At 34.1% G+C, this 24,035-nt stretch overlaps 1 long non-coding RNA gene across 3 annotated transcripts; it reads left to right on the forward strand.

Annotated features, from left to right (window-relative positions):
- Window positions 1–2,351: 2,351 nt before the first annotated feature.
- LOC115960514 lies at window positions 2,352–14,376 on the forward strand. 3 transcript variants are annotated; one of them, XR_004085190.1, is made up of 4 exons: window positions 2,352–2,560; window positions 3,913–4,035; window positions 12,047–12,157; window positions 13,984–14,376. It is a non-coding gene; the product is annotated as an uncharacterized LOC115960514 (long non-coding RNA). The 3 variants fall into 3 exon arrangements; XR_004085189.1 differs by lacking the exon at window positions 13,984–14,376 and adding an exon at window positions 13,001–13,889; XR_004085191.1 differs by lacking the exons at window positions 12,047–12,157; window positions 13,984–14,376 and adding an exon at window positions 13,001–13,889 and having other exon boundaries at window positions 2,357–2,560.
- The last annotated feature ends 9,659 nt before the right edge of the window (window positions 14,377–24,035 follow it).

Consider the following 24,035-nt stretch of genomic DNA (forward strand, 5'->3'; position numbering starts at 1 on the left):
AAAAAGAGTTGCCTAATTGTCTTAAAATAAATGAAAATTTTAAAACTTCAATTTCAATTTGCAATAAATTTCTTATATTTAAGAAAGAAAAAGTAAAAATTCTGATTGAATCTGATGTTACATTTAATATAAAACTAACAAAGTCCTAGATTTTTGCAATTAGTAGTAAATATTTTCACAAAAAGTAAGAAATTGAATTGACACATAGCACAAAATTAGAACCCAACTGAAATTTAATTGAATTTTCTCTTAACTTATACACACACAAAAGCACACACGCACGATATGTTATACGTTAAAATAAAAGTTGAGGTGTCGAGTGAGTTGTAAAATAGAATATTAAAATAGATCAAGAAAGCTTTTAGAGTGTAAAATAAGTATTTTTTAGATACCTAGATGCTAATGCTCTTAGAGCATTGGCATTGGGGGTTGTAAAACCCCTCAAATTGTAAATTTATAGCATCAAAACCATAAAAGTGTGCATTATCCGGTATTCTAATTGTAAAAAAATTTATAATTGTGTTACAATAGCATCTTATTTATATGATGCTATTGTAGTAGAATGATATTCTTAAAAATTATTTTTTAATTGTCCCTCTCCTACTTTTTATTAATAATTCCAACAAACTCTCTCTCTCTCGTTATTTCTCTTCTCTTTTTTCTCTCTCATTATGCTCTCTCCTCTCTTTAGACCCAAAACCACATAGCCATCGCACCATGGCCGTACCTACTGTCACGGGCCATGGCGAGCCATCGCCCACTCTTATTATTTCTGTTTTCTCTCTCTTGTTGCAAATCGAAGTGGTGGCATGGAGATCGGCGTTTGCAGTTTGGCACGAAGATTGGTGTTTGGGCGTGGCGTGGAGATCGACGTTGGGGCATGGCAATTGGCGTTGGGTTGGTTGTTGTGGCGTGGCGATCAACGATGGCCATTGGGGTGTGGGGTGTTGTGATCGGCGATTGATTTTTGGCGGTTGTTGGTTGTTGTGGGTTTGTGGAAATGGTAGGTGTAGGGGTGGTAGTGGGTTCTGATTAGATAAGGTGTTGGTGGGTTCTGATTTGAATAAGTTGGGTGGTTGGTTGTGAATGGTGGTGGTGGTGGGTTGTGTGTGGGTGTGGTTGTGCTAAGAGAGAGAGAGAGAGAGAGGGGGGAGGAGAGAGAAAGAGAGACTGAAGTTAATATCAAAATAAAGTGGTTGTGATGGTGGTGGTAGTGGTGGTTTCTTGTAGTTGTTGTTGGTGGCTATTGTGGTTGTGGTAGTGGTACAAATCAAACCCATGCAGTTATGAAATTGATAAGAAAGTAGTTGTGGTGGCCGGTTGCTTAAAGGAAGAGGAAGAGAGATAGAGAAATAGTAAAAAGAAGAAGAAGAAGAAGAATTAATTAAAGTGATAAAAAAATAGAGTTTAAAATGTTGAGTGTGTTGTAAAATGGTATAAAATAATAGATAAAATAGCTTTTAAGGTGATAAAATAAGATATTTTTTAGAAACTGAGTGTGAATGCTCTTGTGCATCTATTACAACATATCGTGTTAATAGTTGTGAAAAATACTATCTTAAAATTATTAAACAATTACAAATAGGTCAATTAATGGGTTTTCCTTTACAATTTTTGAATCATTAGCAAACTTACTATAACCAAGTCTCTAAAACTTGTCCTTGATATGATCTAATGAAGAATTTGGTACGAGAAATTTGACGTGCTTCTTTATCTTTAAATTTTTGGATATATGATGTTTGGATGTATAAAACTCTAAAATTATATTTATATCATGTCTTTTTTTTGGAGGGGTTAATTACAATTTAATAGTGCTTATTTGTGGTTTGGACTTTGTCGCTTTACTCATGTGAAGTGGTCTTGACTCCATAACCCACATTATCACTTCAACATAAGAATTAGAAAAAAAATAAATGAAGATAAAAAAAAGTTGGAATTTTGTAAAGAGAAGTGCTATTGTCCTTAACATTTATGTAACAAATCTTGTTACTAGTTTTAACTTGAACCTACTATTAAAATAAAAAAAATTATTTTTTTATCCATTGATAGCAATCACTAATAATTTTCTACTAAAAATTTTTTATAAAAATATTATGTAAATATTGTGTACATAATATTTCTTCTCCTAAAAATCTAGAACAAACTTTTTTTTTTTTTCCTTTGCCGAAGAAAATCAAGAACAAACATGATAACAAAAAACTATAGATTTTCTCGAATCCTGATCAAAATGGGGAGTATGAAAAAAAATATTATTTCCTTCGAACATCGTTTTCTCAAACATGGTTATTTACTTATTATTTATTTCATTATTTTCTTAATTATCTCTCTCTTATAAAGTTCCATTATTTATCACGCGTTTCTCTCTCTCTTTCATCATCCATATTTCCGCACTCTCTCTCTCTCTCTCTCTAATTTGTGGTTGTGTCTTCTGGGATTGATCTGATGAAAAAGATGGAAGGGGTTGTTGCTATGGAGTCTTCTCCATATGCTGTGTGTGAGGACCCGATAACTAGGTTGAGGCATCAGAATCTCTTAACTGGACATTGAAGAGCTACAGAAGGTAATTTCTTTTGTGGGTTTTCATGGATTTGTAATTTCTTTTTTGGGTTTCACCAGATCTGATGATTGTTTGTTATTCTGGAGGTTTGTATTTTTTTTTTTTTTTCAGCGGTTTTATGGATCTTTGATTTGTGATTTTTTGGTGCTTGGTTGCTTAAAAAACTGATTTTGGATCAAACCCAAGACGCTTTCACAAAATCCACACAAAAAACCCACATCTCCAGCCAACTAATTTTCCCGAAAACACATCATCTTCAGTTCTCTCGGTCAATTTATCAAACACCCATCTGAAACTCGAGCTTGGTACTACCAAATCAGATCTGATATAGCTTTGAATTAGAGATCCAAAACTGACAGCAAGCTGTAGCAGACGATGATGATAAAATTATGGTGGCTGTGAAGGAGGTGTTCATGCCGACCACGGCGGCGATGGCCCGACTTTTACACTCTGAAAAAAAGTAATTTCAGTATTAATTTCATAATTAAATAACAACTTCTTGTCACATATGATTGGTTGTGAAATTAATTACTCAACATGTGATTCAACCAAAATGTTTCTATTTCTCATATGATTGGCTGTGAAATTGTCGTGGACATAACGAAATCTATATGTGAATCAACCAAAATGTTTATATATATATATATATATATTTTTTTTTTGTATGACGAGGAAATAGTAGTTTTGTGGATTTTTTTTCTTCAAAACTCTGATTTTTTTTTAATATTTTATTATTATTATTATTATTATTATTATTATTATTCAGTGAAGTGGTGAAGTGAGTTACGGATTCCTAGCGGAGGCCAACTCAAGTGGGTGAAGTAACAAAGTAATTCTACCAAAAAAAGAAGAAGTACCAAAGTCCAAATCATGGTAGTTACTACTAAAATGAGCCTAACTACTAAATTGTAATTAACTTCTTTTTAAAAAAAGAAATATGATAATATTTCCAAAAAAAAAAGAAAAAAAAGAAGATATCCCCATGTTTGATTTAAGTTACTCTGCATAGTTCAGAAACATTTTTCATAGCATGTCTCAGAATATTTTCTTAAGGAAACCATGCCTTTTGTTTCTAAAAGGGGTCTGACATGATGCACGTTCCATTTGATTCAATCAGGTTAGGAAATTTATGTATGTTGTAGATAACAATGTTAGCAACATGTTTTAAAATTTTTGTAGCCATTGGTTATGTGTATTGAGAGAAAAATTAATCCCTAAGTTTGTAATTTAAAAATTTGTGCCTCGCTTTTGAAAAAAAAGAAAAGGAAGCTACATTGTTAGAAATAGAATCTACTACCTCTCATAAACTTTCGAACAACAAATGATTTTTTGTTTTTGTTTTTATGTTGGATTAGAATTGAGGGAGATAAGAGAAATCAGAGTAGAAGATGACCCTTCAGAACTACACCCGTGCCCTTTTGGACAAGAGAGACTGGGATCCATGTCAAGATGACCAAATGGTTGACCTATTTAGTTTTGTAAGTTCTTGATAGATTTTAATTTTTTTTTTCCACAACTGTTGTCACTTTTGGTTTTTTCTATAACTCACTTGAGTTGTTCCCCTTAGATTTATATAGAAAGGGGTGCAATGGCTCATTTTTGCAGACAAGATTTTAGTGGTGTTGTTGATAACAACATGCACTGAAACCTCTCTTTCTCCTATCAATTTCTATTAATGCATTTAGATCGTGGATGTTGTGTGTTTTGTGTTTGTAACAAATATAACCGTATAAGCTATATCAATGTTATATTTGTGTAAAGGAGTTCAAGACAGTGTAGATTTACATAGATCACGTTTATTTGTGACTTTAGTAGGGTAACTAAAATGTATGTAAAGAAAGAACTCTTGTTTTTATTTACTTATTTTGATTTTCAACACCTCATATATTTTAAGTACTCATTATTTGTAGATAGATATGAAAATAATACCAACAAAAGTTTAAAACATAAAATACAACATTTTCATGCATTGGCGAATTCCTTTCCTTTTTGTAAGTTTCATTTGGACGATCATATTTTCACCTAAGAAAAAAAAAAAAAAAAAATATACCACTTTTTAAAGCATCACATATTTTAAGGTACAAATATAATTTTACACAATATACACAATAAATGGATGAGAATAAGCTTATCCAAACCCCCTACATATTTTATAAACATGATTTTGAAACCAAGCCTAAAAAGCTTGCACATGATACACTATAAAATAATTATCTTTAAACTCTCCACATGTATTTACTTCTCCAATCATTCTTCATCTGGAAATGATAAAAAAAAATTAGATGAAAATAAACTCATCCAAACTTACATGTACTTCCTAAACACGGTACCGGGGCTAAAAAGAAAGCATTAACGTGTTATACATTAATTCTATCAGATCATTATCCATAAACTGTACACATGTTATCACATCTCTAATAATTTTCTCTCTTGAAGCAAAAATTAGGGATGATTAAAGCAGAAGTATATGAGGCCATCAATGGGAATGTCTTATTTTTTAGTAATGCTATAGACAACAATTTACAACTTTTTATTGGTTCTTATTTGAATCCATCATAACATCACTTTTGTATTTACTAATAATTATTTTTGTCTCTCTAAACTTATATCTCATTTTTCTCCTCTAGGCTTATGGTTGTTGATACCATATTTTTTCTGGCCCTAAAATTTGATGAAAACTTAAGGTTTAAATTAAGGGATTTTGTGAATTTAATGGTTAGATCTTGTTTTTGTTGGTTTCAATCGATTTTATGAGATTAACCAGGTTTTAAATCAAATATTATAAAATTCCTTTCATGTGAAAGTCTTTCAACATAAATTATGTTTGAATTGAGAATATAGAAATGGTCCCCATTGGAAGATGTGTAGTTTCACATAAAATATGTATTATTTTCCCATGAATGGCCTTAATTTGCTCTTTAGTTGATTTGGATAGATGTGTGGATTTCGGTTAGCTTAATTGGTAAAGTTTATATGATGGTTGAATAAGAGATCTGTGGTTCAATTTTCGCCTATACCATTAGTGTCTTGGTGTGATGATAAAATGTTAGTATCAGGAGTGAATGCCATAGGTTATAACTAAAAAAAAAAAGTAGATTTGAATAGATGTTCTAAAATCACTTTTTTATTCTCAAAATTACTTTATTTTTCATGGAATGCATGTCATCACATTTATTGGGTCCAACTATTTACAATGAAATTGCTGCATTTACACTTATATTTCCATACTCATTGTTCTTTCTTCTTATTCTTATTTATAAAACTTTCTCTGATCATTTTTTGTTGTTGAAATTGTCGCATTTACACTTTGTTTATTTTGAAGTAAAGTATTTTTTGAAATTTATTTTTCCCATTTTCAGTTGTTTGTTTGCAGGTAAAATATAGTCATTTGTAAAATGCTTTACCTTTGAAAATTTGGTAAAACAATTCTATAAACATACAGTGGCTTCCCATCCCCCATTTGGTCGCTAGGTCACTAGTTCGGTGGTCGGATACATAGCTCCTATGGTTGGAGACTCCGCTCCAGAGACTGATGCCTATGGTTGGAGACTCCGCTCCAGAGACTGATGCCAGTGGTCTGGTCAACAGTGACTCCACTCTATAACTAGTATTGGTTGTCTAGTGTTTAGCGACTTAGTTACGGCGACCGGTGTCGGCAGTCTAGTGGCACCAGACCCTTCATCGGTGATCGATGCTTGTGGTTCGATGGCTGGAGACGCTGCATTGATGGCTCGTGTCAGCGGTCCAATGGCCAAAGACATTGCACTACAACCGGTGCCAGAGGTCTAGTATCCGAAGATGTCGATTTGTCAACCTATGTTGGCGGTCTGGACATTGGAGATATCACTCCAATGGTGATTGTTTAAAGTCCAGTCACTAAGCCATCACTTTGACTGTTGGTTCCAATGGTCTGGTCACTGGACTCTAATACCAACAACTTCGATGTTGAGCTATCAGTTGTTAAGGTCTAAAATATCACAATATTGTATCAAAACCCAAAACAATACAAAAAGTTTGAAATCTAAGAGCCATTTGGGCTTTCAAGGGAAGGGCAAGGCCTAAATTCATTAAAAAGTCAATAAGAAGGGACTCAAGCCCATGAGTGGGCAAGCTTTGGGCCTTACGAAACAAAGAAAAGAGAAGCTCAACCTAGCCCTTAAGGGAAAAAATCGCTGGGAACCCAGGGAGATAAATTGAATCAAGATAACTGATGATTCTCAGAAGCCTGAGATCCTTGGATATGCAACAGGGCCAGGTTGAGATCGAGACATCTCAAGGGAGCATGCCTAGGAGCACAAAGAATGAGAGCAGATGTGTCCCATTAGCCACCCAATGATGCAAAAAAGGAGCAGAAGACTTGGGAACCAACAACTCATGAATAAGGGTCTGGTATCTCGGGGAACCCAGGAAGATGCACCATGAAGGAAGGAGGTTGGGGATCTTTTAGCCTGATAGAAAGGAATCTTCCCATTTAGGGAAAAGGACAAAAGGCAAAGGAGCCATAAGGTAGGTCTAAAAAGGGTGGTGTTTAGAAGCCTTGAAAAAAAAAAGATTAGAAGTCAGCCTTTTAGGACGTCCTAGAACGGGATAGTCAGCTAGGGGCTTTTGAAGAGGGAACCTTAAAAGAGGGAAATAGTGAAAAAATGAGGAAGGGTTCAACCACCAATGTTACTGACATAACATTGGTTTTGGTACCTAGGGCAGCAAATGGAGGAAAATAATGATACACCAAAAACCTTAAGGTGACACTAGAAAAGCGCAGCCAACAGTGAAATTTATTTAGCAACAGTGAATCAGAGAGAAAAGATCCTTTAGAAAACTCTTTCAAAATTTAAAAGGAAAGAAAATGGGGAAAACACCATTTGGGATCCTAAAGCAGCCACTAGAAAATACACTTGGATTCAAAGGGATTTAAACTTTGTAAGTCTTGGAAGCCTGAGGAGCTATCAAGTCTATGATTTTTGAACTTATTTGAACCTTGTAACATATCCTAGTGCAAATAGAGCATGATGTATTAAAAACTTAAGGAAATAATGAATCATTTCTTATTATCCTAAGGATCCCTAACGTTTATTTCACTTTTCATTTTGCTTATAACATTCTTTACTATCCCTTGCTGTACAATATATGTATATTTTCTGTGTTAGTATGTATGTGTTGTAGGATCCACGCTTTGTGCACAACTTGGTTCCAAATCAGTCCAACTTAGTTGCGGTGAACCAAGCCTAGTCCCTTTAAAGGTAAAACATTGGGCCTAAGATCCCTGTTTCTACTTGGGCCTTTGTGCTGTCAAAAAATAGAACCCACATCAGTTTTGGTGGTTTGCTTAAAAAAATTAAAAAAATTTACTTGTCATATCAAACTCTTGAAAATATATTTTACTAAAAATGTAGTACATGTAAAATATTTTACTTCAAAACAAACGAAGTGTTAACTAAATTGGTCTCACAAATTTTACTTGTGAAATGCGTGTTTTTTGAAAATTCATTTTGTTTTCCATTTTATTGAGCATGTCCAAATTCAATTAAACTAGGTCCATAGTGAGTTCTCGGTCGAATCATAGGATCAAATAATTCTTTATATATATATATATATATATATAAAGAATTCTATATATATAAAATAAGTTTGAGAAATCATAGCATAAATATGTAAATTAGAAAATTAGGCATATGGCTAAATTAAACTAGCAATTATAATTCAAAATCAAGGTTTTCACAATAATGGAGTAGCCTGTTGATAGAGTGTGAGTCTTAAAGGTAGGAAAACAAACAAAGAAGTGCACCTTTTGTTTTAATTCTTTAGGTTTTCTACTCTTTAAATTACCATTTACACATTAAATAGTAAAGAAGTTAATAAAATGGACCTATTGATGTAATTTTATAATTTTACAAATCCAACGGGTTAAATAAACCCATTCGGGTTACCCGGGTTGCTACAAACCCATTGAGTTTGATTGGATTTGACCAGGTCTTATACAAAAATGATATATTTAAACACCCAAGCTGGTCTAGGTATCGAGTCATCGGGTTTTTGGTTTGACCAGCTGTGTCGGTTCTGATTTAATAACTATGCTCTAAACTAATTACATTGAGGAATGCATATTTAAAAATTGGTATTGTCTATTAGGGTAATAACACTCTCCTCCCTTGAGATTTGGTGGAATAACACTCCATCCCAAACCTGAAGGGAAAAAAAAACTTCCCTCTCTTTAGGTTTGAAAAAATTAACACTTTACCTTTTTGTTTATATTAATAACAAAATATTTTAAATTTCTTTAAAAATTCTTTTACAAAAGTTTGACCATGGTTAATAAAAACATAACTAATAAATTTATAATAAAAATGCAAAATTTGTTAAGCACCAAAATACTTGCAATGAAAAATTTTCTATAACCCGTTTAAAAAATGAAGAAAAGAAGAAGAAGAAGAAGAAGAAGAAAGATATCAAAAATCATACTTAATATTTTAAATACACTTTAATTAAAAATTTAAAACAATAGATTTTAATTTTGAAATGAAGGTAATTTTGGAAACTTGCCTTCAAGCAAAGAGCAGGTTAGTACATGGTATTTTTAATGGGAAAGAGCTTGTGTCCAGCGCTCAATTTTACTAGACATGTAGGGTTTGAATCTGCATCCCAATGTGTCCAGTGGCCGGACACAAGTTGGGTCATTTTTAATAAGGGAAAATGTCTTTTTATTCTTTTCTTTTTTTTCCTTCAAGTTTGGGATGGTGTGTCATCTCTCCAAACCCGAGAAGAGTGTAAATACTTGTTCATTTTGTCATTGCTAGGTGGGAGATTACATTTGATACAAGTCTCCTAATTCTAAAAGTCTTCCCCCTCTCCCCATGCATAATCGAATTGCAGCTAGCAAGCTCAAATCCTCCCTCACACGTCACTCATTTTTCCTACACCCCTCTTATCATTTTCTTCCCCCCAAACCTTCCACTCTATTGACCATCTCTGTACACAAATACACACACAATTTGAATTCTACGCCATTCTCACTGTTACAATACTTACTGAGACACTGAACTTCTCACAACAATGACAAAATACCAACCCATTCTTCAACTGTGAATAGACACAAAATGGGGCCTGGACCCATATTATATACAAAGAAAAAACCACATCTCACCTGCAAACCCAACCAAAAACACATTTCCACGTGCCTTTTAGAACCTCCTTGGGTTTGATAGAAGATCGAGAGAGTCAGATAGGTTGGGTTGGAGGAGAAAAAGGAAAAATACCGCCGTGAGGAAGGCGGCCGGTGGAGCTCGAGATCCGGCCATGGAGGCTCGGGCTTGGTTCGCAGAGAGTCTGAGGTTTAGAGATAGAGAGAAGGGGTTTGACTTTTGAGGCCTAGAAGGTTTGGTGAGAAGGAAAACCACCGTCAGTGGTGGAAAGTTGCAGAGCTCGAAGCTCTGGCCATGGAGACAGAGAGAGAACGTACCGTTCTAGAGGCAGGTAACCGGGTTGAAGAAATATGGAGCTTGGGTCGGGTTTAGCTCGGTCCATCTCTACAGGTCCAGCCCACTGAAGCTTCTTGACCTTGAAGCCATTTCCAGCGTTTCAACCCAGCCCATTTGGTATGAGTCCTGAATACCTTCAAGCCCAAGAAATCCTAAGCCCAGCTTTAACCCACCTCTCTAACTAAAGTTTCAGGAAGCTTAAGAATTTCATTAGGCCCAGATCCGAATTCTTGAAATCTTCAGGCCCAATCGAAAAAATCCCTCTATCCACCACACACATAAGCTCAATCTGAAAATTAAAACAAATTCAAGCCCAAAAGTAAACGGCCAGCCCTTAAATCAAATCCCTAAGCCCAAAACATTTCAAAATTACAACTTTGCTACCAAACTTTTCACAATTGCGTTTTTGGCCCCCCAAACTTTCATAAATTACATTTTTGGCCCCCAAGGTCACCAAATATCCAAAATCCCTAAAAATAAATGAAGTGTCTTCTAGATCAATAATTTTGTCAATGAATTCACATGTTGGTTGATTAGGTTTGCATAATATCCTCTTTGTAATTCACATGCTTAACTTGTCAATATGCTTATCTCCTCTTTCCTATTGTGATTTAATTAATGTTGTGTTTATGTCAATTCCCTTGGGGATGTATATGAGTTTGAATGCTATTTTCATAGATGGCATTGTGAATTCTCCATCTCATAATAGAAGGATTGATATTTGCACCATTTCCAAATAAAGAAAATAATACTTTTCTAATATTCTTGGAGGGTATTTACCAACAAAAACTCATGATATTTTCAATAAAAACCCTAGGAGGGTATTTTCCTACAAAATCTCATGGGATTTTCATCCCTTGGAGACTATTTTTTTAAAAAAACTTATGAGATTTGCACCAAAACCCTTGGAGGGTATAGTTTACAACAAAACTCATGAGATTTTCCCTAAAAACCCTTGGAGGGTATTTTACAACAAAAACTCAAAAAGGATTTCAAAAAGTTTTTTCCTAAAGAATAAAAAAATCATTTTTTCCAAAATAAACGGCCTTTTCACAAAATGAATTTCAAATGGTGCTTGACCCATGCCTTAAATTAATTAGCCAACAAATCCCCCATCCCCTAAGCACTAATCTTTTCATTAGTATTTATTTTTCAATGCTAAGTAATAAAATTTTAATGGAGTGAGATAAATTTCTTGCATTTAGAATAATTTATCTATGTATGCCTAATTGTATTTCCTCGCTAGTACGTAGTATCTTACATACCACGCATTTTCACATGCTTCACATGCTTACATGTCCATAAATACCCACTTGTACAGACATCCTCACATGTTTCCTTGAATCAAAATTTCAAATGAACGAGTCACATTTTAAATAATATAAATCAGGATTTAATCAAAACAAGGTACTATCTTATGATAGGCTTTGTGGGGTGCCTAACACCTTCCCATAGTAATAGAACTTCCGAGTCCATGTCTTTGATTCAAGACATTTGCCTTTCCCTTTAGTTTAAGAACCCTTAGGGTAATTCTTAGTTAATTAGGGTAATAGATGGATTAGACATAGATGACCAATCACATCTTAGAAACCAATAGTTGGTGACGACTCTAATAAAATGGAAAGATAATGAATAGACTGCCTTGCACCCACATCACTCCAGTGTAGGACACAAATCACACACTTGGATCTCACGTTGCCAATAAACTCCTCACATGTAGGCGGTTGATTCTCGAGAGATGCCTTGGGAATTTCTATGTCAACAGTTGTGGTCACCTTATCCAAAGTCTGAAATACAAGAAAACTCAGATTTTTGATAAGGGACACAAAACCCGCATTGTTTTTTACATTTTCATCCATGGGACCCTCAAATCAATGTTCCCAATTTTTACCACCAACCCATTTTTCTTCAAGACAAAACCTCTTAAGCATCCAAGTTTTCAATCAAGCCACCCCCACCAGTTGCTAGAGCCAAATATTCCAAACTTACTATCAGTTGCTTTCATATATTCCAGGATCGACTGTGAAATGTAGATGTTGAGCGCATTATGTGGGCTATGAAGCTGGATAATGTAGCGGTGGAGCTATGTAGAAGCAGGCAAGTGTGACTTGGTTTTTGGATATATGTGAGTGTGTGTATATGTATTATTTATGCAAATTGTGAATATTGTTTGTTTGAGACATCAAATCGGAATTCATTAGGATTTTGTTTAGTCTACTGAAACGCTGCTCTATAAGTTATAGACTGATGTGGATGCTACTGTCATGAATTTTTGAGAGCTTTTTACCACTTGCCTTGCCTTCCATGTCAAGGTTTCGCAAGGGAAGGTGTTTGACAAGTTTTCACTGATTACGGTGGTCAAAGGTTTCCAAGAATTCCCAACTTGAGCTGTAAATGATACTTAAAGGATTAAGTGGAGCCTGCAATCTCTGATTTACAATCTAGACAAACAATAAAATCTGCTATCAAATTGCATTTATATGATCGATCCACCTATAAGATTTTTTTTTTTTTTTTTCCCTTTTTTAAATTTATTTATTTATTTTTTGTGAGGGTGGAGGGAGGGTGAGACAAGCATAAGAGGTTATCAAGAATCTACATGGGTGCTTAGCATGTAATGTCCTTGTTTTCATGTTTTGCATTGACATCCGAAGGAGTCATCCAGCTACATATGTGCACATTACCATGTCATTTAAAATTGACAATCTCTACACTGTTAGATCCAGAAAATAAAATCTTAATTGTGCAATTGACAAAATGGAGAGATCATATTTGGTTAGTTATGAGTGTAGTGCTATAAAAATATATATATATTGCCCCATATAATTAGCAATTGACAATAGGCACTAATATCCTTCACTTGTTTTTCTAGAAATAGAACCATCGAGCTTCACATTTAAGATCATTTACAATAGCCATCCTAACTAGGCTAACCTCATGGTAACTCGTCCCTCCATATGCAATGCAGGTCAGGGGCAAGGTCTTCACTCTTGAAGACATCTTGCATCACTTTGCTTGAATTCAATGAAGTGGTATGAGTTTGCCGCCATGAGGGTGCCACAATATTACTTACAAAATGGTGCAAACATGAACCTTATAACACCTTTTAACACTAGCATGTAACATGCAACCAAGGGCAAGATACAAGAAGAGTCGACATTTATGCAGGAATTTGATTTTATATAGTGCAAGGTCTATTAGAGAGAAGAAGTAATACTTTCGAATTAAAGTCACATTTTATCTGGAAATAGCAATAAATTAATTTTCTTGATCAGATTGTCTTGATAGATTGCAACAAGAAGTAACATGATTGTCAAACTTATTTATCTTCGAGTCACATGTTAACTTCAATTGTTACAGAGTTCATTTTCAAGCTGGAATTATGTACGCTTCCAATTATGGTGAGCTTGGCCAACCATTTCGTTCAAATATGTTTCCTTTGAGTGGGACTGGGTTTTTGGGTAATGTTGGTCATAGCATAAACTTGGGTAAGCCTTAATTTTTTGTGCATCTTCATTATGTGCCTTTGGAAAACTAGTTACTGAAAAGCTTAAGGGCAGTGGTAGGTCTACTGCTGGTGATTTTTCCCTCAAAACTTGATTCAGATATTGACAACCCTTTTTGTGATGAGGTATTTGCTTTAGATTTTAAAAAAATGAATCCAAACAAGTACTTAAGAAACAACATACAATCATGTTTTTCTTTAGAGCATCTTGAATTCTTGATTTATAAATTTTTTTTTCTCTAGAATGTAGTTCTGAGCTGCTTGAAAAGTATCTGAAAAAGTCGGTGCTCATATTTCTGGTCATATTGATTGCTGTTTTAGCAAATATGGCATTATATTTATAGTATATTTTTGCTATTTGTCTTGAAAGCTAGATTTTTGAGTTATACATAATACCAAATAACATAATTTCATTTTGTCAATTTGTCCCGTTTGTGTACTTGCAGCTTGAAAGGGCTTGAAATCCTTTGACATGGACTGAGAAAGAAAGTTCAGTGGCCTTATTTGCAGGATAACATCATCGTTCAATATGTCTCAGAACAGTCTTAAGGTTGATCACTAACACGGTTTCCTTGTTATTGAGATAATGCACAATTTGTTTCTTGTTAAAGTCTAATATATTGGATATTAAAGATTTCTGGCCTATCAATTTAGTGGGCAGTGTGTATAAGTTGTTATCTTAGGTGTTGGCTAAAAGATTGAGGATGGTGTTGGACAAACTCAATTTTGAGTCGCAAAATTCTTTTGTAGGTGGTAGATAGATTTTGGATTTAGTGCTTATTGCTAAAGAATGTCTTGATAGGACACTGAAATATCGTACTTCAGGAGTGGTTTGTAAGTTAAACATTGAAAAAGCTTATGATCATGTGAATTTGGACACTTTGTTTTATCTGTTGGAGAGGATGAGTTTTGGGGTTCGATGGAGAGGATGCTAAAAGGCATGTGCACGACTGTCTGTTTCTCAGTTTTGGTTAATGGATCTCCTACTGGTTTCTTTGGTAGCTCATGAGGTCCAAGACAAGGTGATTCGTTGTCTCCTCTTCTCTTCCTTTTGATAATGGAGGTTTTAAGTTAGATTCAGAATAAAATTAAGGAGGGTGGTATTCTTCGGGGTTTTCATGTGGGAACTGTTAATACTACTGGCATTCGTATTTCCCATCTTCTTTTTGCTGATGATACTATTTTTTTTGGTGATGCTTCTAGGGAGTAGTTGCTCTCTATTGGGTTGGCTTTGACTAGTTTTCAAGTCTTTACCGGTTTGAAGGTGAATGTGGGGAAAAGTGAGATTGTCCTTGTTGGAGAGGTGAGTAACGTTTAAACTTTGGTCAACATTCTTCAATGCAGGGTGGGCAAGTTGCCTATGAATTATTTGGGAATGTCATTGGGTACTTCGTATAAGACAATCTCTATTTGGAACCTTGTTTTGGAGAGGATGGAGAAGAAGTTTTCAGGCTGGAAGCATCTTTATTTGTCAAAGAGTGACAGACTCACTTTGTTGAAAAGTAACCTTTTAAGTCTTCCGACTTATTATCTTTCTCTTTTTTTACTATTCCTAAGGCCGTGGCTATTAGATTAGAACGTATTCAGAGGAACTTCTTGTGGGGTTCTTCAGAGGAGTGTTTTAAATACCTCTTGGTGGCTTGGGAAAAGGTCTGCTTATCGCTTGAGCTAGGTGGTTTAGGAATTCGGAAGTTGGTGTCTTGTAATTAGGATTTATTAGGAAAATAGCTTTGGAGGTATAGCCATGAAACCACCCATCTGTGGCGGAGGGTCATTGCCCTGAAATATGGGAAGGGGAAAGGGGGGGTGGAGCACTAGAGTTTGTAGAATGGATCATGGGTGTGGTTTATGGCGAAGCATTAGTGAAGGTTGGGAGAACTTTTCTAAGCACTTGTCTTTTGTGGTGGGTGATTGTTCACATATTCTCTTTTGGCATGATAAGTGGATTCGGGATAATTCTCTTATAACTCTTTATTCTTAGTTATTTGTGTGTTTAGCCAATAAGGAAGCTTGTATTTATGATGTTTTGAGTCCTCCAGTTGGTGGAAACGACAGAGTTTCGAATTTAAGATTCAATGACTGGGAGTTAGCGGCTTCTTTCTCATTTCTTCACTTGATCCAATCTTGGATTCCTATGGGTGGTGGTTGTGACAGTCTTTGTTGGAGCCTCAATGGAAGTGGGAAGTTTGACACTTATCTTTTTATCATAAGATTCAAGATGTTACTCTTTCTATTTTCCCTTAGAAGGGCATTTTGAAAGTAAAGGTTCTTAAAATGGTGGCTTTCTTTATGTGAACAGCAGTTCATGGCTAGATTCTTACTTTGGATAATCTTATGCTTCTTGCTCGCTTTTTGGTGAATCGTTGTTGTATGTGCTATTGTAATGAGGAATTTGTGGATCACTTGCTGATTTTTAGCCCGTTAGCTCATTCTTTGTGGATGTATCTGCTCTAGCTGTTTGGGATTGATTGGGTCATGTCAGGTTCTGCTGTAGACTTATTATTTTGTTGGCATCCTTAGATGGGGAAACATAATTTTGACATTTGGAATTTGGTTCCAGGTTGTTTGATGTGAACTATTTGGATTGAACGTAATTGGTGTTCTTTTAAAGATACTAAGAAATCTCTGGCTCAGTTGTAAGATTTGTGCTAGCGGATGCTCTTTGATTGGTCTCGGTGTTGGGATTTCTTGGATTGTTCTGCTCTTATTGATTTTCTTTGTCTCTTAAAATAGTTTAATGTTTCTGTTTGTTCTTTGCTCACCATCGTGAACTATGTGTATCCGGGGAGGGGAGGACTTTCCCCGAATATATTAGTATGATTTTTGATAATAACCTCCTCGATAATGCTATCACACACTTTTATACATCTTTTTGCCACAATTATCTTACATGACAGATTGTGAGTTGTGGAGAAAAAATGTTAGACCTATGTGATAGTCACAGTGATAGATAGCTAATCACAGTCTACAGTTATAGCAAAGAATGTGGTGCTAACATTATTGTAAAACCTCCTCACTATTAGTGTTCCCAAGCCTATAATGAAGTTTGTTTTGGTGGAAATAATTTGAAGTTTGAAAATGTTATGAAGTGATTCTATATCCCGAGAAGGCTGCAGAAATCCTTCCAACTGGTTGTTATCAAATGGCTTCCCGTTGTCAGTTACTATCACTCTTGGTAGTCCAAACTTGAATATATTGCCTATACATAGGGGGTCTATATTGTCAACTCAGAAGGAGGGATATTTCGCTGAAAATTTGGAGAGTCCATCACCTCAAAAAAATATGTATAAGAGAACAACAATCAGAAAGAAAACCCATCATTTTCCTCATCAAGATACCCTCCTTCCATGGAAAGATCACCTTCAATCCCTTGATCAATCTTGTGCAAACGAGCCCAAAGACCTTCAAAATCACACTCAATCATGCGTTTTCTGCATAATATTCAATAGTCCAGATGCTGCCTTTACACAATCTAAATCACTCAGACCAATGCAATTTCATTCACTTTAAATCAGAACTTCAATTCCCTGGTTTTGCTTGGCAAATAAAGATGAATAGTCACCTTGTTGTCTTCATCAACAACAGCCATAAAGGCATCAACAATACGTTTCCTCATTCCACCATAGGGAGAAGACTCATGATGGATCATCCAATAGAAGTGGGGATCTAGATCTCTCTTTAAGAATAGAAATCCTAAAGAAGTTCCACTGCAAATAAGCTTCTTATTAGAAGTAAAATAGACATGTAGTTTTCTAATCAATTCTTATTTGATTAAAATTGTGATATGAATAAGAATGATTTCCATTTGATGTCATGAAATTGAATTGCATATCATGATCGGTTATTGCATCAAATAAGGAACTGATGAACGTGTAGATGATTTCTTGAGAGTATGGTCACATGTGTTAAAATTTGTCATCATCTTGCCATACATGAGTAGATATGATCTTAAGAGGGTATTCCATGAGTTTCTTTTCATGGAAAATGAGTTTAGTAAAGATTCATTTAAGGAAAATTATGATAATCTATCAGCATGAATTGGATCTACATTTTATGTTTGATTTTTCTATGCAGTTTTATTCTGTCATTGGTCATGTGAACTAACATTTGTCTTCAGGGATTCAAGTTCTATTTTTTAATGTAATCTCACATGTTATTTCTTGATTTTTGTTTAATGTAACATCTATGGATGAAATCATTTGACTTGGAGGGATTGTTAACTTAGATAGACCTTCTCATTTTGTGACACAACCTTCAAGCCTAGATCAAAGGAATTAGATTAGTTCACTTCCAATGTAATTTTGCATTTTCTTAGTTTGTAATAAGGAATCAAAGCAATGCAATTTTTTCTTTAGTTTGTTACTAGATAAAAGCCGTGTAATTTTCTTCTTCCAATAATAATCGACTTCATTCTACATCCCTCAAATTATGCGAATAAATATGGTCATTTGAGCCTCCATTATGAGACTCATTATCTAGGGGAATAGCCAAAAATTGATGTGCCATTGGGTTATGGTTGTCGCACTTTAGCTCATTGAGGTTTACCTGACCAAACAAATTTGCCTCTGGAATCACAAAAAGTGTGGGAATCGACGTAGAGAACCTGATTGATCAAACTACTAATTTGCTATAAAATCTTTAATCATAGTACTTGATGGGTAGCTTCGACAAACCAACCCTAGCAGCAGCATTGGAGAAAGTCCAACGGACAACACATGCATTTTTTTAACAGAAAGATCATCAATACACAAGAAGTTCAAGAAGTAGAAAAGTATTGGTAAAAATCACCATAGTCAATACATAAGAAGTTCAAGAAGTAGAAAAGTATTGATAAAAATCATCATAGTCAAGGACGAAATCACAAGAAATTTGGTTACTTGAAAAGAATTGTAGTGAGGATCAAAACTCATGCCTTATACAATGATAACTTTTTTTTTGAGAATCATACAATGATAACCTACACCACTTTTTGGGTAAAATTTTTTTGTTTTGGCTTTTCATTAGTCGTTTTTTCTATTTATGGTAATTTTTTATTATTAATATTGGAGTAAATTTCAATTCAAAATTTAGAATGAGATCTCACTTATTTTGGGATGTCTCCTTTAGTTTGTAGAATTCAATTTAATAATTTTCTCAATTTGGCATTTTTGGGGTAATTTTTCTTATTTTATAGCCTAATTTGTGCTTAATAAGAATTAGAGCTTTCTAGCTAGAGATTTTTTAGGGTTTTTTATTTTTTTATTTTTATGGGTCTCCTTGCAACCCTAGGATTATTTTTTTACATGCATTATAGCCTCCAAGGTGTTCATAAATATCTATATTCATTTACAACCATACGCAATACTAATGTCAAAAGTACCAACTGTGACCCTCTTTTTAATTTTAAAAAATATATTTAGAAAGGATAATTAAAAAAAAAAAAAAAATCTTTTAGAGTTAAGAGTAGTAGAACCATTGACATATCAAGTAATAACATTAATATAATAATAAATATACATTGTAGGGGCAAAGTCTCAAGATCATACAATGGGTCTTAGGTCCTATATAAAATTCGACCACGTCTGAGGAGAAGGTGTGGTACCAAAAGGGCTCTCGGTCCAATTCTTATGGGCCAAAATTGTTTAAAAGGCAGTCCGAGGAGAAATGTCTCCTCGGACGTACCAAATGTGGCTGGAACATGCACTCTGCCAGCTATAAGAATTCACTCCAACGAGTATTAGTAACAGGGATGAGTCCCACAAGCCCGTAAGAGGGAGGAAAGTGTAGGATGCCAAGGGAGAGGCTACAACTGTCACATTAAATGTATGACAGCTACTTTTCCGGCCGTATTAATGTGGAGAGGACTTGTGAACAGTGTTACCTTGGCTACCACAACTCACAGAAAGATGGGAGAGATGTCCGATGGGACGGACACTTAAGTGAAGGTCCAGATGATCAACAAATGTAAGGTTCTGATGACTTCAAGGGGGCTATATAAGAGGGGGGGAGTCCCCATGAAGAAGGGGACGGAAAAAAAGGAGGAACTTAGAACAGAAGAAGAGGATGAGAACCATAGCCTTTGAGCAGGAACAGAGATACATCCCCTACGTCTCCTCGGACCGTATATCTAATGGACGTGAAGGAGATTTTCTTATTTTCAATTGTTGTATGGCCCAATGTTAACTAGTATGCATTTCGTTAGGGCCTAGTTCTGTAACCCACTCTCTATAAATTCATTGTTTCGGGCTTCTTGGGCCAGAACTCCATATCTGTTGGGCCTGGACCCCGAATTGTGACCCTACATGCATATACAATTTTTTTTTTACACAAATTTTCATTACTGCATTGATAGAAAGTTGTCAATAGTAGATGTCTATTACTGACAACTTGATAATTTTAAAAAATGTTTATTTTTAGGGTTATGGCAATAAAAACATCGATTTAATGACATTAATATAACAATAAGTCTACATTCACAACTTTTATCACACAAAGTTTCACAATTGCAGTGATGGCAAGTTGTCAACATTGATTTTTTTTTTTTTAATAAAAAAAAAATCTTTTAAGGGTTAAGGGCAATAGAACCATTGACATAATGGCATAAACAACTTTTTCATATTTTTTTTTTTCATAATTGTAGTAATAGTTGTTAATAGAAAATAATAGCATACACAACTTTTTCACTTTTTTTTTTTCCCCCATAAATGCAGTGATCGTTGTTAATAGAAAACAAGAAGAATGTGTTAATGGTAAGTCAATATAAAAATGAATAATAACAACTTCTTTTTTAATAGTAGGCAATATGCTTGCTAGAACTAGCAAAATTAAGACTGTATGAAAAAAAAAGGGTTAGAAGAACATTGGCTTGGTTAGACAAATTGCTCACTAAGGATGTATCTTATATTACTGTATCGAATGAAATTACTTTAATAAAATGGTTAGTTTCAATTTTAGAAAATGGCAAAACTTAAGTATAGTACTTAGGTGCTATTTCGTAAGTTTCCTTTTTAAAATTCAGTTATGTGGTTACTTAACTAAAAATATACTTCCATTTCATGCTTAACTAAAAATACACTTTCATTCAACAAGAAAAAAAGCCACAAAGTTGAATTTTAAGAGATGAATCTAAGAAATAATACCTGTAGGGACACGATTTTTACGACCCAAGGATGACATTGGGCTTGTGTGTAAAGGGTCCAAACAATATGATTTGTAGAGAGTGGGTTTGGAAAAGGCTAGACCTTGGTCGTTGGGCAACGGTTTTGTCAGGATTTTCATGGAAGCCCATCCAAAGATGGGTTTGGCCTGAGTGGCTAAGCCTTACACGGATGGGGTGTGAAAATCTATCTCCTCGGAATTGGTCCGAGGAGCGTCTCGTCCTCACCATCCTCCTTTTTATGAGTTCGTTCTCCCCCTCTCTCTGGTTCCTGGCCGCCCCCCATGTCAATGCGACGAGCTTCCCTTTTATACTAGTATTTCCTTCCCACTCTTCACCCACGTGTCCGTTTCTCATTGTTCAGGGTGGTTACTTGTCTTATCAATCCTCACGTCAGAGTGGTTGGGGAAGGCTGGATAGCAGGATATGAGTGTGGGTTTGTCAGGCGCTGGGCTCCACATTAAGGCGTTGGCAGCCTTCCCCCTTGTGCTTATCTTGTACTGAATTTGTCCTTTTCTTCAGGCCTTTCTGTAAGATGTTGGGCGTAAAGTCGTCCTCGGCCACATTCTTGGACCTTCGAGAAGCTTTCATTGCGCGTCCTTAGCAATAAGGCTCCTCGGCCTGGGCTTGGGCTTCTAATACAAAGTGGGCTGGGACCTCAGATTTCGGGCCCCACAATACCTAAGGTACTGTACTTAAATTTTACTTTTTAAAAAAAATATAATTAATAATCAATAATAACTTGCTTTTTTTCCCATAAAAAATAATAATAACTTTCTATCTTCTTTTTTTTGAAAACAATAATAACTTTCTATCTTAGTAAAGTTATAATAAATGTTTTACACATAGCATTATTCTTAATATAAAGGAAATAAATAAAAATATATTATAATACTCTGATTGGAAACCATTAAAAGGTTTAGAATAATTTATAAGATTTAAAAAAAAACCTTTTGATAAAAAGAAAAGAAAAAAAAATTTACCAATAGGAGTAGGAGTAGGAGAATTATACACAAAGTTCATGGGTCAAAAAAAAAAAAAAATTATTTGAGAGAAGTCCTTGGGTTAATTTAATTTTGAACTAAAGTTCACTTTTTGTTTCCCTTATTTTAATTATTTGTTAGAAAGTGAAAATATGGTATGGATAATTTTTTTTAATCTTCCTATAATATTTCTCTATAAGTTTAAAATTAAAAGAATATATGTATATATATATATATATATATATTTATATATATATTTGATCATTAAGGTTTGATTTATATCCTAATTTAATATTTAAAGAGAAGAAAAGGGTAGAGAAAATGGTAAATAACTCAATTGAAGAAAATGTATTTTTTTTTTTGAGAGAAAGTTTCAACCTATGATGTCCGCTCCTGATAATAGCTCTTTATCATCAGACCAAGACACCAATCAGTTTTTGGTGTAGACGGGGATTAAACCCCAAATCTCTTATACAACCATCAGAGATTTTGCTAGTTGAATTAATTGGAACTCATAAAAAAAAAAGAAGAAGGTATTTGAGTATTTTTAATTGAGTACCAAGAGTTCAAATTCTCGACCTACAATTATTAATATAAAAATATAAAAAAATAAATAAACATTAAATCAGTCCTTCCGTTGTTTTCCTGTTAAATTGCTTGATTATGCGGTCACTAAAAGCTGAGGTGGAATTATTTTATTTTATTTTGTTTTCCTAATTTTACATGGCTCTAAACGTAGACACGTAGGCAGCTGTTTTAAACTTACAAAGAAAAAGAAAAAAGTTGCAAATAATCCCAACCAAGTAAAATCAAACCCCAACCCCACACTCAACCACCACCCAATAAGCGATAAGCATCCATTAAAATACTATATACGAATATGTGGAAAAAAAAAAAAAGAAAGAAAACTATTAGTTCACATTAATTATAAGATTTTTTTAAAATTATTTGTTTATATTGTGCTATCAATATAAAATTTATATTATAAATTAAAATTGTACATTTTTATTTAATCTACAATATAAATACAATATAAATCTTACATAGTTCAATACAAACAAATAATTATCCAAAAAACATAAGAAGTCCATTTGGGAATGACTTTTTAGGCTTTTTTTTTTAAGCTAAAGTACAACTTTTAAAACCTTATATATACTTTAATATATAGCAAAAATAATAATCAACAAACAAAAAAAATTAAAGTGTGGTATTTGATATTAGCTTAAAAAATCAGAATTTTTTATTATTTTACTTATTTTTATTATTATTTATTGGTCTCATTACACTTTTTGATATTATTCATAGATCTCACTGTATTATTTAACTACCTTTTAACTTTATCTATAGTATTTTTAATAAAATATTTTCAATTTCAACTCAATAAACAGTTGCAAACAAACCCTAAATATGCCCACGCTACTTTATATTAATTTCTATAGAGAGTTACAGGTGTAACTTAAAAAATCTTAATCTTATCCCAAAAAAAAAAACTTGAAAAAAAAATGTCCACTTGCAAGAATATCTTTCAAAGGTATAGTCATATATATGTATAAATATCCCCACCATTGTAGTAACTTAGAAAGGTCAGTGTTCTTCTCAAAAAAGGGAAAAAAAAGAAAATCAGTCAGTCAGATTTGTCACAAATTCTCCTCAAAATGCTAGTACTTCATATTTGGCACAATTTTTGCCTTCTGTCTGGAAATTTTGAACATTGAAGGCCGAAAAGTTCAGGTATTTAACTATATATGGATAGAGCTTTTTAAAGGAAAAAAAAAATGAAGAAGCTTTTTTTGTTTTTTGTTTGTATTTTTCTTAACTACTCCCCCAACATCCTTCTCGTATGTTGGGTAGTTGTGAACTGTGAAGTGCACTGGATCGTTTTTTTTTTACCCATATGCTTGAATTATTTTTAAAATTTTTTTTGATGAAGACCCATATGCTTGACTAACTACAAGAAGGTCTGCTGGGTGTATTTTTTGAGATTTGCTTTTTTTGTGTTGAAGAGTATGATAGGATATACCCATGAACAAGTATCAGAGAGTGTAATCCTAGTTACATGTTTCATACTTAGCAACTGGAACTTTTCAGAAAACGAGCACAGTTTCCTTCTTAGCACAATTACTCTGCGTTGGTTCAGCTTAAAGAAGCAAACTTGCTTGTTTAGCACAGCTCTAATGGCTCTATAAGGCCTAATGAACAAAGTAATGTGGCAAGGCTACATAGGAGTGCCTACAATGGAGAGATTTTCTAAATCCTCATTGGTGCCCAAAATTTTTTATTATAAAAAATCCTTCTCTTTGCATGAAAATTTTCAATTAAGGCATATAGTGCACTACATCTTCCTATCACGTAAAGTGGAGCCCATAAATTGACCCATTCT

This window comes from Quercus lobata, chromosome 9 (genome assembly GCF_001633185.2).
Source record: "Quercus lobata isolate SW786 chromosome 9, ValleyOak3.0 Primary Assembly, whole genome shotgun sequence".
NCBI classification, from domain to species: domain Eukaryota; kingdom Viridiplantae; phylum Streptophyta; class Magnoliopsida; order Fagales; family Fagaceae; genus Quercus; species Quercus lobata.